The sequence below is a fragment of the Gopherus evgoodei genome, unplaced genomic scaffold (genome assembly GCF_007399415.2).
Source record: "Gopherus evgoodei ecotype Sinaloan lineage unplaced genomic scaffold, rGopEvg1_v1.p scaffold_33_arrow_ctg1, whole genome shotgun sequence".
In the NCBI taxonomy this organism is placed as follows: Eukaryota; Metazoa; Chordata; order Testudines; family Testudinidae; genus Gopherus; species Gopherus evgoodei.
In genome coordinates this window covers 70,279-84,511 of record NW_022060005.1, presented here as the reverse complement: position 1 = coordinate 84,511, position 14,233 = coordinate 70,279, and the positions used below count along the sequence as shown (strand labels likewise).

Sequence of the window (14,233 nt, the reverse complement as noted above, 5' to 3'; positions counted from 1 at the left end):
CTTCAGATCCCCACCAGCCCCGCTCCAGGAATAACTGCTGTGCTGTATGTGGACCAGCCCTAGCACAGGCATGGCCAATGCTTTGCAGGTGGGTTACACAAAAATTTGCAAGTCATCAGTCAAACATCTGTGCTCAGAACGGTGGGCTCCTCTGGCTGGCTCTGGTGTGGTGTAACGGTTATTGACAGGAGAGCCAAAGAACAGATTCTTGACACTCTCAGACTAAAGCCAGTGGGGCTAAGTAGCTAGAACATGGAGACCCTGGTTCTATGCCCCATTTTAACTTCAGTGACCTTGTGAAACTTCTCTGGTAAATTAGGAGTAAAATGGGCTGCAAAGGTGTCCAATACTAGACTGCCTGCTAGGGCTGGGAAGGTAAAGTGAGAATTGCCCTCATGGCCAGGAGTGACAAGTTAGTAGAAATTTTGGTGGTGCCCAGAACCTGCCCCCTCCCCCTGCAATTCTGCCCCCCACCTGCCTAAGGCTCTGGAAGGGAGTTTGAGTTGGGGGAGGAGGTCTGGGGTGCAGGCCCTGGGCTGCAGCAGGGGATTGGGATGCAGGACAGAGGAGAGGTTGGGCTCTGGGAGGGAGTTTGGGTGGGGAAGGGGATCTGGGGGGCAGGCTCTAGGATGGAGTTTGTGTGCAGGCTTTGGGGGTGCAGGAGGGGGTGAGGGGTGCAGACTCTAGGAGAGAGTTTGGGGGCCAAAGGGGGGGGGTGTAGGCTGGGGGGGGGTGCAGCACTTACGTGGGGCTCCTCGGCAGGACAGGCCAGGACTCTCCATGTGCTGCTACCCCAAGCACTGCCCCCACAGCTTCCTGTTGGCCACAGGGGCACTTGGGGCAGGACACAAACCCACCCCTCCCAGAGGTTACAGGGAGGGGCCGGCAGCCAGGTGGAGCAAGTAGGCAGGAAGTTGCTCAGCTCTGTAGTGGTGGTCCTAGGCTGTTTTAAATGGCCTGGTGGGTACCCGGGCTGGAAGACAGGGCCAAGGGGGAGACCCGGGCTCAGACACTGCTGGAGCTGGGCCTGGGCCAGGAATATTCCTGGTGCCCAGGCACCATGGGCCCATAGAACTGTCCACCCATGCTCATGTCCTCTGGCTTGTTTCACTTTATCCCGGCCCATGATTTTTGACCTAGCTGTTGAAGAGCGTCCCCACTCCTCCATCCCACTGTTCCGCTCAGCAGTCTGGGGATTGTCTCATTGGCACAGTCAGCTGCAAGTGATATGGGCTGAGGGACTCATCTCTCCAGCCTCCCTCTCACAGCTCCTGGAAGCCACTTCTTTTGGCCAAAAATAACTGCTTGTCATATGTGTTTGACTGATGACTGCAATTCATCAGCAAAAAATAAACAAACCAGTAGCAGTGAGATCCTCTGCTTGAGCCTATCTAGTTGCTTATGAAGTAACCAGCCGCTTCCCCAGCAGCATCTCTGCTCAGCAGGCCTTTCCCATCACAGCTGCAGCTCCTTTTTTGGCTCCAGAAGGCCACTCCCCAGATTCCCTTGGCCATAGGGCCTCAGCCCTCACCTGGTGGGGAGGAGCTTGGTCTCCAAACACCATTTAATCCCTGGCCTTGGTGCTGGGATTGATAAGGAGGGAAAAAATGGAGGCAGACTTTGCTGGTTATGTGAGATGTCACCTGCTCCACTAGGGCCCAGGCTGAGATCCCAGCACATTCCACAGGCCCCTGAGCTGCTATCAGATGGACTGTCCACTTCTGTCCCTGTGGTGGGGGGAGGCATTGGGATATTGCCCTGGGGGAAGCTGCTGGTGGAAGGAGGAGATTTAGCTGCTCATAGCCCCAGTGGGCTGGTTTTAAATTTAGCTTTGCACCAAATGAGGAACAGGGACTGGCAGAGACTGTGGGTGAGGGAAAGATGTTTGTGTTTCTGTTTCTCATCCCTTCCTCCACACGGATCTGTTCAGAAATGGGGGATTCCGAGTGGAAATCTTGTCTAGGGAATGAAAACAGAACTGGAGTGTGTGAAAGAAACAAACTCCACTCTCAGTTTGGAAGCAAAAAATCCAGCTTTATTTGAGCAATTGCAAGGGAAGAATACAGCTGGCAGAGAGCATCTCTGCCTCAGTTTCTCCAAAGTACAAACAATATCACACAAGCATTTATACATTTTAGTAGCCTGCCTTAATTAAAAAATATCTGCAGTCTGTTTATGTTATGTCCTGCCCATTCCTGTATTTTCTCACTTCAGTTCTCAAAACATCACTATCTCAAGGCTGGGTCATGCTGACTCTACTCTGCCGTCTTCCCATCTGCTTCTAATGTGAGCCCTGCTTCAACAGGTCCCACAAGATTAGGCTAAGACTTAGCATGACAGTTGTTCTGTTGCTTACAACGGAGAGGCCTGTATTTAAATCCTTTAACTCTATTTAACAGGGGAGATGGGGCTGTGGGTAGCTGAGCACAGAAAGCAACTATGTATTCAGACACAGCCTGAGCATTTCAGAGCAGGCCTGAAAAATGATTCACTTTCACTCCTGTCCACCTGTAATGGGGTCTACACCCCCCCGGGCCCATACTGAGCAGAGTTTTGTAGGGGGAGGGGTGCCTCTCCGGCCTGCAGGGAAGCAGCCTGACCACGCCCCCATACAGCTGCCTCAGCTGCCAATCATGGAGACAGGCACCCACAGCTGCAACCAGCTGGGGAAACAAGGCCTGGGATAAAAGGAGAGAGCCCAGCCTTGGGGAAAGGGATAGAAAATTTAGGGTTGGGTGTGTAAAAAAGTAAAACCCTTGTGTCAGGCTGCCTCTAGAGACACAGCCCAAAGGCACTGAAGCAGATGGCTAAGCCTAATTAGATGCCAGGGCCAATCAAAGGAAGCTAATCAGGGGATAGCAGAGCCCCCTGAAAGCCCACATCAGGGACTGGTGATCTCACCATTATCACCTGACTCTGCACAGACTGGCCTAGTGCCTGTGGGGAGGGTTAGTGAGATGATTATCAGACAAACTCTGTGCCTGGGTACGTCCATCCATCTCCTTATCCTCTTCTCCCAGGTTCTGGCTGCAGAGTGAAAGGTTTGCCCAGTAGTTAAGGTGCTAAGTTAGCCTGCACAGATCCAGGTTTTGCTCTGCGTGAGATCAGGTAAGTCATTTATTTTGTTTGGGCCTGACTTTCCCCTCTTCTAAATGGGGGTAACAGCCCTTCCGCATCGCACAGCAGCAGAGACATTGTGTGGAGAGGAGGGGAACAAATGAACCCATGTGCTGCCTTTGCCTGTTCCCCCACCGACTTGCTGCTTGGCTTGTAGTGACCATACTCACACAGACTGAGCATGCTCAGTAACATCAGCTGAAGGTGCTGCCCTGACTCTGCCCCCACACTACTGGCAGGTACAGGTGTCTCTGCACAGCAGTCTGATGAGTTTAAGCACCTGGAAGTTTGTGAGTTGCTCAGACAGTGTGGGAATGGGGGCCAGGTAAGGACCTGCAATAGCTAGGAGTGCAGCTGTTTCCTGTCCACATTAAATCACAAGAGCATCACATTGGGTTTGTCACAAGCTTTCCTGGTTTCACCCTGACTCCTTCACTAGCTGGTGTTTCTCTTAATGCTGCAGCTAGTACCTCCCAGCCAGGGTGCTGGCAGCATCAGGCTGTCTCTCTGGTGGGGATCTCAGCACAGCAGCTCCTGCAGGCAGAGGAGGAGGGGCAGTTTCTGGCCCTTGTACAGTGGTACAGACTCACCCCTGAGATCTCTGAGAGGGGCAAATTCTCAATATTGGGTGCAGTGTTTTCACTATTCCGTGGATCCTGTTTCCCTCCTGCAGATGGGGATGGTGTTGGCTGCTACAGCCATCGGTCTTCAGTGCCCTCCATGACAAAACTCTGCAGCCTCTCTGCAGCCTGGAGGAAACAGATGTTCCTCCTCACTCTGCACCCACAGACACTGGAGCTGGGAGGATGATTTGCCCCCATGGGTGAAGTTCAGAGTCACTCAGCTGGCTGGGCTGGGGCCATGCTGGGAGCTGAGCTCTTCTGAACATCAAATCCAGTTGTGGGTGTGGAACTCTGTGGAAAATCTGCCCAATCTGCATCTACATGGCACAAACAGATAACTGCAGGCTAGTCACTGAATAACACCCAGGGGTCTGGGTGGGCGTATACAGCCCATGCTGCTACGGCTTCATGCCTATCAGTGTCCAAGCTAGCTAGGACAAAGGTAGCCTGAGTGTGTCTACACATGGTGCTGTCACATCTTCATTGCAGTGTGGACACCCCCTGAGTGAGCAGAGCCAGGGACATATCAATGTCAAGCCAAGCAGCGCTTGGCCACTTTGCAGCCTCTGTTGCCATCACGTGGCCTTTTCATGCCAGTCACCTGCTACTGTTACTGTGACTTTACCTGTGATAGACACAAGACCAGGATTACAAAAGGTTTAAGCACCTAAAGAAGGAGAAAGGTACCTTGTGGGATTTACAATAGCACCTGAGCAGGTCAGGTACCAGCTCTCACTGTACATTTATAGGATTTAGCCACCTGGCTCACTTCGGGCCGTTGATAAATCCCAGTAGGTGCCTGTCGCCATCTTTTAATCCTGGCCCACAGATAACATAGAAGTTGGGCTGGAATCAGGGAACCCTGCTGTAGATCATATGCTCTGTGTTATGCTGGGGTCAGACTAGAGGGTCAGAATGGCTTTATCACCTTTTGGCTTTAAAACCTTTGTTTCTGTGCCCTGGCCTCTGGGTCTCTGCTTCTGAGCTGTGCTGGTCTCCAGGGCGTGAGTCCTGCTAGCCCTTAGGAAATAGACATGAATAAATCACCTTCCCGCAGCATCAGTCCTTTAATGCCAGTGCAGCTCAAAGCCAACTACACACAGCTCATCTGCAGAGAGCAACAGGTTTGAGTCTAGTTCAATTGCAGAATGAGAGGTGAGAGGATTCTCAGATACCTGTGCCATTAGCTTCTAGATTCTGGTCTATAGATATTGACCAAAACATCCTAGTGCTGGAAGACTAAATGTGTCTTCTGTTGGGGGGGGGGGAAATCCACAAAGACTAGTACAGGAAGTTTGCTATTTCACTTAAATATGTTGGGGGATCAACATACAGGGGAAAATTAAGATGATAAATATGAATTACAATGCGAACTACTTAAGATCTTTACTATGAGTGTAATCAAATACCTATTGCTGATTGGAATTTTTCCTCCCATCAGGATTTTTTTTATTTTTCACTGAAAACCATAAATCCATATTCCCCCCAGTTATTGGCAAATGAAAACTTTCAGCTAAAAACTGATTTTTTTAAAATCTCAAAACCAAAACAGTTTGTTTTTTAACTTTTAAGTTTTTTTACAAAACAATCCCAGAAGGTTTGAGAACAGCAGACAGATTCTGAGATTTGTTGTTGTTCAGCTGAAAAACCACTCTCCATTTAAAAAAAAAAAAAAGCTGAAAATTTCCAACCAGCCTTAAACTTTAAATGAATTGGGGAACATTAATATTGCCTGATAAGAGCCTGATTTCAAACCCATTTATTCTATTGCATCTGTGTGATTTCTCTTTCAAAGGGATAGTTGTGAGGAGGAAACAATTGAATAAACAGTAAAGTTGGCAGAACACAGGATATTTTATAGAGAAGAGCCCCTTTAAACCCTGGGTTAGAGTTGAACCAAGCGGCCAAAGCCTGTCTAGCCTGCAACTGTTCAAGGACATATGGGATCTCACAGAGAGTAGAACCCAGAACTCCTGGCCTAGCTCCAAACTGCAGCTGGCTGAGTATAAATGGTGTAAATGAGTGTGCAGAAGAGAAACAGAGTAAGACACGGGGCTACATTTCCAAAGATATTTAGGTGCCTAGTGAGCTTTTCAGAAGCACATAGGAGCTCACACCTTATTGATTCCAAGGGGTGTTGGGGCCCTGATGCTTTTGAGAATCCTAATAGGGCCTCAATACCTTTAAAAATCTGCCCCAAAGCTCCTCTCCGAAAGCCCTTACAGTCCTAGTAGACACGGCGGGCGGGGGGGAGGGGGACGGGATTGAAACAGAGGCAGAAAGAGGGGAAATGACGGGTCCAAGGTCACAGAGCCGGTCACTGACAGAGACAAGAACAGAGCCCAGGTGTCCTAACAGGCAGTGCATCACACAGCAGAGAGTAAATGATACAACGTTTACTACCAGTCCATTGTTAGACGCAGGCAGAAGTGCTGCTGGGAGCTGGTGCCATAAATCAATTTGGGAACATGTAGTCAGCCATCTAGGCATAGAGCTTGGGGTAGAAAAATTACAAATGAGCTGCTATTCATGATTGTGGTTGAGTCTATGTCATATTGCCCTGCAAAGGGGGAATCAAGCTGTTAGAATTTTAGTTTGTTTTATCCCAAGTTTTGAGCTTGTTGATTGTCACAATAGAAGGACCTTCTTTACAAAAATTGCTGAATTTGGAGTGTGCTTTGTTCCATCCTTCATATTGCATTTTATCAAGCAACCCCATGGGCAAAATTCTCAAATGGGATAAAGTGATGCAGCTCCATTGACTTTAAAGGAGCTGACTGAATTTACAGTAGTGTGGTAAAATGACTTATTGATTGTCAGAGGCATGGAGCACTAACAACACCTACTCATTGTAAGGGATGAGTTCTGTGCACCTTTGACATTCATATAATGAGATATTAGGGAAAGGGGGATCAGGGACATTCCCTCTGTCACTCTCATCCTGACCATTATCCTTCTCATTCCCTCCACAGCCATCACACAGTGTACTGTGGAAGAAAATGTCCAACCAAACCATCACGACCAAATTCCTTCTCCTGGGATTCTCTGATGTTCCAGAACTGCAGATTTTACACTTTGTGGTGTTTCTACTGCTTTACCTGATATCCCTGCTGGGAAACCTTCTCACCATCACAGCCATAGCCCTTGACCACCCCCTTCACACCCCCATGTAGTTCTTCCTAATGAATCTGTCCATCCTAGACCTCGACTCCATCTCTGTCACCATCCCCAAATCCATGGCCAATTCCCTCATGAACACAAGATAAATTTCGTATTCAGGATGTGTCACTCAAATTTTTCTAGTTGTTGTCTTTGTTTCAGCAGATTTTGCCATACTGACTGTCATGGCGTATGACCGATACGTCGCCATCTACCAACCACTGCACTATGAGACAGTGATGAACAGGAGAGCTTGTGTCCAAATGGCAGCCAGTGCCTGGATCAGTGGTATTCTCTACTCTGCACTGCACACTGGGAACACATTTGCAGTATCTTTCTGTGGAGGAAACATGGTGGATTAGTTCTTCTGTGAAATCCCCCAGATACTCAAGCTCACCTGCTCTGACTCATACCGCTTTGAAGTCATGTTTCTCATCTTTAGTATGTGCTTAGCCTCCAGCTGCTTTATTTTCATAATTGTCATATGTTCAGATCTTCAGAGCAGTGCTGAGAATCCCCTCTAAGCAGGGCCGGCATAAAGCCTTTTCCACCTGCCTCCCTCACCTCTTTGTGGTCTCATTGTTCCTCTGTACTTCTGCCCTTGCCTACCTGAAACCCACCTCCAGTTCAACATCAGGTCTGGATCTCATGGTGACTGTTCTCTATTCTGTGTTGCAACCAGTAATGAATCCGATCATCTACAGCATGAGAAACAGAGATCAAGGATGCTCTGAGTAAGTGGATAGGTTGGAGGTTAATCACTAAGAACAAAATGTCCATATTTCTCCTTCGATAGCAATTTCATTCTATATTTCTTTATAAATATAATCAGCTGTTGACATTATTACCTCCATGAGAAAATACTGTGCAGTCGGTTTATGAAGAATTGGGTATTTCCACTAGTAAAAATACAGACAAACATGACTCAAGAATAAAGGAGTTTCTATATGTTTACACAGCAATGTAAATAAGATCATAATCTGTCTATCGTGTACTGCTACCACTTACCATAGTATCTGAGACCGTTGCCTATAAAATCAGTAGCCATTTAATTCCGTAGTGAAGTCTCTGGCTCGTCTTTTTTTTGGGATAATAAGACAGATTGAGGTATCCAATGCATTTGTTCTTTGTGTTTTTAATTTATTTGTTTAGTTATTTATGTGTTTGTCTCATTTTTAGCTGATTTTTACTCAACTGGTTGGTTGTTTGGTTTGTTTCTTTGTTTTAGGAGGTTTTGAAGGTGGAAAAGCCTGAGGAGATTGAGTGTTTGGTGAGACAGGATTTTTAATGTTTGTCCTCTCTTGGGAGTGTCAATATGTCATCTCTTTGATGGAGTTTTCTGAGCGAAATGAAGGTTTACTCCCCACAATGATAAGAGTGCGAAAGGGGTTTCTGGGTGGCTACATTCCTGCTGAAATGATTATGTGTATAGTGTTGGGATATTATTGTATTATTAAAGATGTTAGGTTAAAATAATAAAAAGATGCACTGCTTTGATGTTTCATACGCCATCCTGTGTGGATCTATTCACATCTAAGCTGAGAGAGGATCTCAGAAGTTGGCCAGTTATTAGTATTAGAAGATCATTTTTGATCATGGCTGTGTACACTACATATATTACAGACAAAAGCAGAGTATGTGATTAAGTAAACAGACAGACAGGACCGTTCCTTGTCTTAACACACAACCTCATTTAGTCATAACGATAGATGTCTCTTTGATTGTGAATTATGTTAGCTAGCTAGATAACAATAATTTCCATAGATTATTCATTCTTCTTTTCCTGTTAATGATAATTTTCTTATAAGCACTCCTTATTAAACCATTAATTAACAATGATTTTTTCTTACCCCATCGCTCATTTACAAACAGCTCATCAAAAGTACTCGGTGCCAGACTCTGACACTGTCTCCATTTCTCTCCTTTGTCAGTCAACTAAAGCCTTACAATTGCTGCATTGGAATTACTCTCCCCTTCTGGCTTCTTTCAATAATTAGGATTCTGGGACCTGACGTGTCAATGACTTTCGGCACCACACCGATGAATGGAGTAGAGAGAGAGATCAACATTGACAAGGACTTGCACAGAGAAAGGATGCAGTGTCACTGTCCATGTCATCAGTGTTAGGGGTATTCAGATGTGAGGCTCTCACAGTCACTCCAGTTGAAGCTGTTCCACTCTGGAAAAATCATTAAAGAGTTATTGGAGCAGGGGAACTGGACATTAGGTCTCCCAGATGAGTGCACTGACCACTAGGCTACAAGGTAATTCTCATGTTCTCTCTCTCTCTCCCTCTCCGACCCAACAATTCTTTAATTATTTTAATCCAAAGTGGAACTGCTTGAACGGATTGAGGGAGTCCTATATTGGAATATCCCACAGCCCAGTGATTAGGGCACTGGGTTGCAGTTCCCCCTTCAAATCCCTTCTCCTCAGGCAGAGGGGGAACTTGTACTGTGGTTGTTCCCCATGCCAGGTAAGTACCCTAACCACTGGGCTAAAAGTTAAACAGGAGGGCCCTCTCCTTTTCACACAACACCATAGGTGCCTGACCTCAAGGAGAGGATTCCCAGTTATGGATCACAAACAGGGATAGGTGACACCCACTAGCTCTACCTAGGCAATTATCTCTGTGAGGGGGTGGGGCTTGGCACACACCCATCTTGTCATCTCTCATGGGTTAGTTTAGGCACCTCAACACCACATGCTGGCAACTGTTTATCCCATTTAGGTGTTTACCTCTCCCTATTCATTGAACAGGGATCCTGGTCTCTGAACACAGGCTTTGTGAATCATGGTGATTTTCTGAGTGCCTAAAAGTTAGGTGTGCAATGCTAAGAGTTAGAATACCAAAAGGAAAGATTTTAAAAGGCATTTAGGTGTCCTGGTGGGATTTTCAAAAGCATTAAGGTACCTAAATCTGATTGAAATCAAAAGGTGTTTTGAAAGTCCCATTAGATGCTTAAATACCTTAAAAATCAGAGCCTAATTCTTTCTGTGAATCTAGTCCTGAATGTCTCATATCCCCTAAGAGGCTTTAACAATATCATCCCAGAAGGCTGGAGACAGATCCAAAAACGCTATCTTTGAGCCCTTCCTGACACTGAAGGACTTTGTAAACTGCAGCCATATCCAGAAATGGTTTCTACAAATGGCCCTGTCTCTTTAATATGAGCCGAACACAGACCCCGGGACCAAACACTCATGAATTTGAGGTTTTAAAATATAGGACTTCTCCCATCTCAGCGGGGACCATCTCACCTCTACATCATGCAGAACAATCCGCTGCCAGCAGGGCATAAGTCAAAGGTTGTTATTCATTGGGTATCTGACAGTCAGTGGTAGGTGGACAGCTTTGAAAATGAGGCTTCTTTGAAAATGCCAGCTGAGGCTTTGTCAAGTGAAAACTTATCTATTGTCAGATTTTACAAATGGCCCCTCTCTTCATCCTTGGCCAAACAGAAACATCCATCTCTGAGCTTTGCAGTGTTCAACATCCAGCCTTTCATTCATCACTGCCTAGGGGCACAGAGGGACCATTCCCCTGCCAGGCCTCTACTTACTATGTTGGCATAAGCATCAAAGTTTGTGCCTTGTGATAGCTACATGGTGGTCTTAAGAAAGGGACTAGGGATCTTTGTGCACTTCCTAGAAGACGTGTCCCTACTGAACTTTTTAGTTTAGTGCTGTATGAGTAAGAGAAAAAATAATGTAATGGTTGAGACAGAATGAATGAAATTCTGGGCCATTCATCTCAACAGAAGTGGAAGATCAGATACTTAAAAACTGTGCAACACTGAATTCTTCCAAAGTTCTATCCCTAGTGGGACTGAACCATTCTCCATCACCAATAAAAGTTACACTTGTAATTAAACCCATGGGGCAAAGAGCTAAGAAAATGCGGACGGGTTCAGAACGTTTGAATCAGTTTCAGATCAAATTGGCAGGCAAAAAATAGGGATTTAAACTGTGCAATGGGCTAGATCCCCAGCTGATGTAAATTGCCCCCAACGACAGAATTCAAAGGCCCAGATTCCCAGTTCGCATAAATGGTCCAAATTACCACGAACTCAATGAAAATGTAACAATTAACACAAGCTCATGACCTGGCCTTTTGTTTTAAATTTTCACCTCTGGGTACTTCTGGGTGACTGACTTCAAGCAGACAGGCTGTGGGTTGCTCTAGCAGATGCATCCCAAGAGCTGCTGACACAATGCAGGAGGGAAAAAAAAATCTCTGCTCACCCAGAAGTGATTACATGGTGAAGGAACAGCCTATTCCAGACCACCTGAGATTCTGGTGCTACTAGGCTCTTAGCTATTGTAGATCATATGTCTGCGTTAGAAATCCCAGTTTTATTTTGCAAACACCTTGGGACATGCTTTGGGCTTCTGCTCTGCCTGGTTTTTAGCCAAGGGTCCTTCTGGGGGTGCTACCATGATGTGAGATCCAGGGCGGGTGCTGTTCTCCTTCTGTGGGGTTAGAGTGGGGCAGGTTGTCAGGGTGATTTGCTCCAGAGGTGATATCAGAGCTGGGCTTAAAGCCTTGGAGACTGGATTCAAATATTTTGCCCGGGAGCAGGAACATCCTGGGCTGTGACATGTCTGAACCCTGCACAAGAGGGAAGCTGGGAGGAGTTTTCAGTCTCTGATCCCATTTAGTCCTTCGTCTCTCAGCCAAGCCTGTCCAAGGAGTTGAGCAGGAAGCACTCCTCTGTGGAGTGGATCCCTGTCTGCTAAGGACTGCAGAGAGACTCAGGATATCCAGCGAAGTGAGATGGAAACTGCCACTGGATAATACAGTGATGGGGGCGTGAGAGAGAGGTGACCAAAGAATCCTGGCGCTGGAGGATCAATTTTGCTTTCAATGATATACGTGAAGGTATTAATATAGAGACAAATTTAATACTAGATATATGAATTGTAATTCAAACTCTTTAAGACTTTTATTATCAAACATCTAGAGCCTGTCAAATTTCTTTCCAGCAGAAAGTAAGAACCTAAATTTAAGTTACAATTTGAACTCTAAGGATTTAACTCTCAGTCTTGTCAGACATCTAGATCGAGTTAGAAAAAAAGAAGGTGAATAATTTTGACTTTGCATCAGAAATCAGAAATGTTTGCAGGGTTTGGCAACCAAAAACTAATTTATTTTCAGCTAAAAACTACTGTAAACTGGAAATTGTACATTGCAAACCAAAGAATGTTGGAATTTTCAGATTTCAACAAAACCAAACAAAACACCTGAGTATAGGAGATACTTTCCTTGAACATCTTTGTGTAGTTCAAAAATTCATATTCCTACGACTATAAAAAAAAATCTAAATTTCCAACCCTCTCTAATCTGAAATGGGGCTTTGAACAGGGGTGGGGAACATTAGTCCTGTTCAATAATACCATAGTTTCAAAACCATTTTTTCTCTTGAAACTAGATTAGTTTCTGTGTAAAAGGGACAGTTACTGAACGGGAAAAATTGACTGAGCAGCAGAGCTGATAGCCACAGTTTGTTTTCTGTGCACTAGCAGCTTTTGGCTCAGAGTTGACACGCCAGTTAAAGCCAGTCTAGCTCAGTGCTGCCAAATGACATATAGGAGGTAAATGGGACTAGAATCCGTATTTCCAGGCCTTGGAAGTTAACAGGATAGACACAAGACCAGGATTACAAAGGGTTTAAGCACCTAAAGAAAAAGAAAGGTGCCTTTGGGGAGTTACAACAGCATCTGAGCAGGTCAGGTACCTAACTGCCACTGAATGTTCATAGGATTTAGCCACCTGGCTGACTTAGGAGCATTGATAAATCTCAGTAGGTGGGAAAACCCTAAATCCATTTCCCCCTTGAGTTTTTAGCATATGAAAGCTTTCAGGTGAAAGCTGATATTTCGGTTTTGAAAAAAAGCAAAAATGTTTTAAGTTTTCAGTTTTTTTACGAACAATCCCAAAATGTTTGAGAAAAGCAGACAGATCCTGAGATTTGTTGTTGTTTAGTTGAAAAACCAATCTCCATTAAAAAGAACACAGCTGAAAATTTCCATCTGGCTCTAAACTTTACATGAACTGGGGAACATTAATATGACCTGAAAAGAGCCTGATTTCAAACCCATTTATTCTATTGGAGCTGTGTGATTTCTCTTTCAAAGGGATAGTTGTGATGAGGTAACAAGTGAATAAACAGTAAAATTGGCAGCACACACAATGTTTTATACTGAAGAGCCTCTTTAAACCCTGGTTTAGAGTTGAACAAAGCAGCCAAAGCCTTTCTATCCTGATCCTGTTCGAGGACATACGGGAGCTCACTGGGAGTAGAAGCCAGACCTCCTGGCATAGCTCCACACTGCTGTCAGCTAAGTATAAATGTTGTAAATGAGTGTGCAGAACATAATTAGAGTAAGACAAAGGGCTACATTTCCAAAGATATGCCTAGTGGTATTTTCAGAAGCACCCAGGAGCTCACAACTCTTTGATTTCAAGGGGGCTTGATTCTTTTGCGAATCCCACTTTCTGTCTCAATACCTTTAAAAATCTGTCCCACAACCTCTCTCCGAAAGCCCTTACAGTCCTAGTAGATACGGAAGTGGGCGGTGAGGGGGGGTTGAAACAGAGGCAGAAAGAGGGGAAATGACTGGCCCAAGGTTACAGAGCAGGTCACTGGCAGAAACAAGAACAGAGTCCAGGTGTCCTGACAACCACTGCACCACAATGCATAGAGTAAATGATATAACGATGACGGAGGGATACTACTATCCCATTGTTACACCCAGGCAGCTGTGCAGCTGGGATTTTGTGCCATAAATCAATTTGGAAGCAGGCAACTGACCATCTAAGCACAGAATTTGGGATAGAAACTTTAAAGAGGAGCTGTCACTTATGATTCTGGGTGAGTCTGTCATATTGCCCTGCAAAGTGGGAATAAGGCTGTGTTCACATTTGAGTTTATGAGTTTCATTCCCAACTTGTGAGCTTGGTGATGGTCGCAATGGAGGGACCTTCTTTGCAAAAATTGTTGGATTTGGAGTGTGCTTTGTTCCATCCTTTATATTGCATTTTATCAAGCCGCACCATGGGCAAAATTCTCAGATGGGATAAAGTGATGAAGCTCCATTGACTTTAAAGCGGGTGACACAATTTACACTACTGTGATAACACAACTCATTGATTGTCAGAGGCGAGGAGCAGTAACAACACCTTGTCATTGTAAGTGATGAGTACTGTGCACCTTTGACATTCATATAATGAGATATTAGAGAAAGGGGAATCAGGGACATTCCCTTTGTCAGTGTAATCCTGACCATTGTCCTTCTCATTCCCTCCACAGCCATCACATAATGTACTAAGG

At 45.4% G+C, this 14,233-nt stretch overlaps 1 pseudogene; it reads left to right on the top strand.

Annotated features, from left to right (window-relative positions):
• Positions 1-6,739: 6,739 nt before the first annotated feature.
• On the top strand, positions 6,740-7,695 carry LOC115641196 (annotated as a pseudogene).
• Positions 7,696-14,233: the final 6,538 nt, after the last annotated feature.